Below are 5,691 nucleotides of genomic sequence, written 5' to 3'. Positions count from 1 at the left end.
TGTGTGTGTGTGTGTGTGTGTGTGTGTGTGTGTGTGTGTGTGTGTGTTTGGATATATTCCACAAGCATCCTGGTGCTGGTGTTGGTGTAGTGGGGAACAGAGATGGTAGCAGATACCCTGAAAATGGAATTCCAGGCTACTGTGAGCCCTCTGAACAAGACATGATCTTAACAACTGAGTTAACCATCCACCTACCACCCCATTTTTTCTGTAACTATATTTTGTTTTACTTAAATTTTCATTATTATTAAGGACTGAGTTCATAACTTATTTGATATAAATAAAACTGCAGTGAATATTATAATGTGGTATAAGTCACTTTAAGATGTTTCCTGAGCCAGTTGCCATAATATATGCCTAATATATGCCTGCAATCTCAGCCACAGAGAAGCAGAAGACAGAGAATTAGGAGCTGCAACTTGGGGAACTAAGCAAAAATAATAAATAACAAAATAATAAAGCTTCAAGAAATTATACTTACCTTGACTCTTGGCTTGGGAGTGCTGGTAACTGGGACCCAGTGTCTGCTTCTGTCAAATTTACTATGAATCTGTAGCTACCGTGTATGACTACATCTCCATCCATGTTGACAAGGCTGCTGTCCAGATCAGCAGTGCCTGCTGGGAGCCCTTCAGGCTGCCTTCAAATTGGATGCCAAGCAACAAGACAAGACCTTCCAGAGAGATGATAATTTCTTCAACACCTTCTTCAGTAAGAGAGGAGCTGGCAAGCATGACCTCAGGGCAGTTTTGTTATCTAAAATCTACAGTTATGGACAAAATGTACACTGGTTCCTACTGCCAGCTCTTTTATCTGAGTAATTTATCAGCTGCCCATAACTAGGCCCATGGCCAATACACTATTGGTATGATCATTGACCTTGGGTTGGACCAAACACAGAGCTAATAAACATATCTTCATGACCTCTTAGTTTTCCAGAGCTTTTGCAGGGGTATTGCCTCTGGGTTCACCTTCCAGCTGATACAGTGACTTTCTGTTGATTGTCTAAGCTGTTGCTCTGGAATTCCCCATCCCCCTGCTACTAGGTTCCCAATGTTGTTTTTCAGCTCTACAATTCCGTCCTTAGCACCCATACAACCCTAGAGCACTCTGATTGTGCCTTCATAGTAGACAATGAGGCCATTCATGACATCCGTCATGGAAATTTGAATATTGAACACCCATCTTAGTTGTTAGCCAGATTGTGTCTCTCATCATTTCTTCTCTCAGATTTGATGGGACCCTGAATGTGAATTTGACTTAATTCCTCACCAACCTGGTGCTGTACTCTTGCATCCACTTCCCTCTGGCTATATATTTCCCTACCATCTCTGCTGAGAAAGCCTAGCATAGGCAGCTTTCTGTGTCAGACTATCAATGTTTGCTTTCAGCCAGATAACCACATGGTAAAATGTGACTCTCCTCATGGTAAATGCATGGCTTGCTGCCTATTATACCGTGGTGATGCGGTTCTGAAAGATACCAGTGCTGTCATTGTCACCATCAAGACCAAACACAGCATTAAGTGTGTTGACTGGTGTACCACTGGTTTCAAGGTTGTCATGGGGTACCAACCTCCAATTGTGGTACCTGGTGGGGACCTGGCTAAAATACAGAGAGCTGTGAACATGCTGAACAAGACCACAGCCCTTGCTGAGGTCAAAGTTACTTAGAGCATAAGTTTGGCCCAGTGTATGCTTCTGTACACTGGTATATGGGTGACAGCATGGAGCAAGGGAAGTTTTCTGTGGCCCATGAGGACATGGCTTCCCTAGAGAGGTATTATGGGGATGTTGGTATGGATTCTGTTGAAGGAGACAGTAAAGGAGCAAAATATTAATCTGTCCCTTTTAGCCCTTATAACACATAAACATCTCAGAATATCAGCTTCGACATTATCTGACAGGCATCAATATTCCTTTTATGTTATTTTCATTCTGCCATCATATCTATCTCTTCCATGTGTTGCTGTAAGGTTTCCCCATGATGTCTTAAAGTACGTTTTAAGAAAAATAAGTGATTTTATTTTCCTTGTTAAAAAACAAACGTGTGACCATTTTGGAGTAACATCACAGGCAAATGAACAAACTTGGAAATAGAATTAACAGCAGTGAATGTTCTGAAGTAAAGACACTTAGAAAGAGGAAGTGGACATGCTTGATTTGGCTCTGCAAAGGGGTTGGCCTACAGTAGTTCCTGAAAGCTTCATGGAAATAAGCAAAGAAGCGAAACAGGCCAAGTTTTAATGACCATAATCCAATGCAAATTGGGATTAGTGAATTTTAACTTAGAACAGTCTAAATTGATGGTATAATGGTGTGACTATAATGGAGGAAGAAAAGCCCACAAGGCCTTAATCCTACACAAAGAGCTAAAGGCAACCTAGAAAAGCTGGGAATGAGCGAGGTGGCCTTCCCTACAAAAAAGCAAGCACATCAACTGGCTGCCCAGCATCAGAATCTCAGCCTTTGAAGCATATTTACGGGTAGAATTATATAGACTGAACAAGTTGTATTTAGAGTTATTAATGAATATGTACTTAAATATATACCTGCAATAACAATTAGTTTTTTTAAAGAATTCATGAATTAAGAGTGTGGTGAAGGAAATATGAGAGAGTTTAGAGGGAGAAAAGGAAAGGTAGAAATGCTGTAATTAAATTATAATCTTAAGATAAAATATTGTACTTACATTTATATTTATAGTCACATTATAATCTTAAGAAAAAGATTACATTTAGCTCTGTTTTAGTTGAAGAAAGCTTCTTTCATTTTAATGTTTATTATATATCTAATCACAAGCTTTCGTGTAAGCATGTATTTTTAAATATTTATGATTTTAGTTTTAAGTTAACATTCACTAATCCCAACTTGCATTGGATTATGATCATAAAACATGGCCTGTTTCACTTCTATTGCTTATTTTCATAAAGCTTTCAGGAAGCACTGTATGACAACTCCTTTCCAAATCAAGCATTTTCCACTTCCTCTCACTAAGTGTCCTTACTCACTGCTGTTAGTACAATTCGCCAGCTTGGTCACTTGCCTCTGATGGTCCTGCACAGTGCTCTTAGTTCTGTCAGGATGTCTGCTTTAACAATCAATGCATGATGCATTCCCTGACTATAACTATGTTTTCATGTTGGGAACGAGAGAAGTAAAAGAAACACCCAAGAGCCTGCAGTAGTTAAGCCAGAGAGAATATTAAATGACAGAAAGGCATTGATAAAGAAACACACCCAAGGGCTCCCTCGGAGGAAAAAGTTAAGGCTAGCCATGCGAGGGAAGTACTGGTGCAGCTCATCTTCTTCTGACTTCAGATAAAACACAGGAAAGGGGAAGACAGGTGAAACATCTTCATATCCAGCTCTCACTGGGTTTGCTATTTAATTCAAATAAATTGTATATTGTAATTGCCTGCGGTTTTTGTTTGTTTTTTTCTCTGTGTGTAGTGTTAATGTTCTCTCTCTCTCTCTCTCTCTCTCTCTCTCTCTCTCTCTCTCTCTCTGTGTGTGTGTGTGTGTGTGTGTGTGTGTGTGTGTGTGTGTAAAACCTATATTGAGACTGCCACACAGCAGCTGTATTGTAAATTGAGATATAATTCCCATTCCTGGGGCCTATAAGGATCATTTTAACACAACTATGGTAATTACACTTAAGAAGAAATCAAGAAATTTATTGAACCACAGACACTAAAAAAAAAATGGATATATATATGGATAGAGGTCCTAGAGATCTAATAGGGATACTACAAAGAGAAGAAGACTATATATGTAGACATCTTTAAAGGATTTGGGATGGAGTGCATGAATAAAAGGGTGGGAAAGGATCTCAAACTTGTGAGTAAATGCCGGTAATGTGACAATGCAGAAGACAAGAAGATTTGTGACAGGAAACAGCTTTGTCACCTCATAATTGCATTCAGAGTTTATTTGTGCAGATGCTGAGATATCAGAAACTTGAAGTTTCAAATCTTTAAAAAATTGACTTATGCTATTTGCAATAACTTTATTCTTTTATAATTTTGTGTATACATATCGAATGTTAATTGATTGAAGTCCTCTCATCTTCCTCTCTTTCCCCTTCTCCCTCTTCACAAATCCCTTCTTCCACGTATCCTCTTACTTTCATGTTTTTTTGCTTTTTTCTGTGTGTGACCCAACTTATTTTATCAAGGTTTCTTATATAAACAAGAAGGGAGCTGGTTACTTGAGCAGGAGAGCAATGCACCAGTGCTGTACCACTATGGTATATCACTCTCTCACATGTTCAAATTTTAATTGTTTATAGCTCTTCTAGGAAGACATCAGCCTTTATGTGTCCCTTCTTCATCTATAATGGAATACTGTTGTACACAGTCTTGTAAACATCTCCAGTTTTAGCAAGTTAACATTAGTTTCCAAGGGCATATTAATTTAAAAAAATGTTCAGAGACATTGTATGTATATATCTCAGTTTTATCCTTACATTAATCTGAAATCTTATTGTGGATTCTTTAATGCATACTGTTATCCTGCTCATGTACTGTGGTTTTTGTAATACATTTGTGATTTCCTAAAGACATGTCACTAGAGTACTGCTGTCTAGTCAACAGCTATTATCATGTTATCCAAAACCAGTATCTTATTATCCAAACAGTTAGATTACCAATCATAATTTGGTGTGAGAAAAATACATCTTTCAAAAAACTGTGCCATTGCTTGTTATTCTTTACTTGTGAAGTGACCCCGGGAATAAGATGACCAGGGCCAGGATTTTCCATGCTCTCCTTAAGGAAGCATAGAAACTATTCATGATAGTTACAAAGTGAGACTTTTACTGAAGGACTTATGTCCCTAATAACACATCACTCTTCTTTGTTCAGATTACTATTATCTCCTTTCTTTACTTCATAATTCCCACTGAGACTGAACAACCAACAGAAGATTTAACTAAGGTAGAATAGGTGACCCTCTGTGACCAAGACTAGATCTTATAAATATGTGCTACGTGCAAGTGTGAGGATGTACATATGTGTGGTGACAAGTAACAGTGAACTCAGAGAGGACAAATCAAAATCATAAGTGGTCTGGTAACTGCTTGGGCCTCTCACACACTGTTGGAGACATAACTGTCCCTACCACATATTTTGACCTTTCTAAACCTACAATTTCTATCTAATCTGAAGAAATGAGTAGCAAACTAAATATATATTTAGAAAATGCATAATATGCATGATATAAACCAGCTTATAAAATACAATGTGGGTGAATATATATATATTCACACAATTAATGAACTCCAATAAGAAACTTAAATCATGGTTTTACTTGAAACAGTCTCATCCCTTATAATGTGCTTGTGGAGGTTTCAATACTGAAGGATCTATTTTCTAAAACTTCCTGAATTGGACAAGGACAAATTTACTATAATTGTCTTTTGTATTCATAATGGAGCCTGCTGACAGCCATGCCCTGGTCTATCCTAGACCAATAACTTTCTAGACACTCTTTTGGTAATGCTGTCAAAAGAGCGAGAAGCTGTTAATTAGCAAGTGAAAATAATGCTTGATTGACTCAACTTAAATTGGATTTTGTTGACCTGCCAAAATGAATTTGTCATTAGCATCTACACCCACCCCCCCACACACACATATATATACACATTCTCTCTCTCTCTCTCTCTCTCTCTCTCTCTCTCTCTCTCTCTCTCT

The 5,691-nt window shown here is 38.0% G+C and overlaps 1 pseudogene; it reads left to right on the top strand.

Annotated features, from left to right (window-relative positions):
• The first annotated feature begins 651 nt into the window (after window positions 1-651).
• Window positions 652-1,840, top strand: LOC114613131 (annotated as a pseudogene).
• Window positions 1,841-5,691: the final 3,851 nt, after the last annotated feature.

The sequence above is a fragment of the Grammomys surdaster genome, unplaced genomic scaffold (assembly GCF_004785775.1).
Source record: "Grammomys surdaster isolate TR1022 unplaced genomic scaffold, NIH_TR_1.0 126189, whole genome shotgun sequence".
NCBI lineage: Eukaryota > Metazoa > Chordata > Mammalia > Rodentia > Muridae > Grammomys > Grammomys surdaster.
Note: the sequence above shows the minus strand (reverse complement) of the source record. Positions and strands in the feature narration are given on the sequence as shown.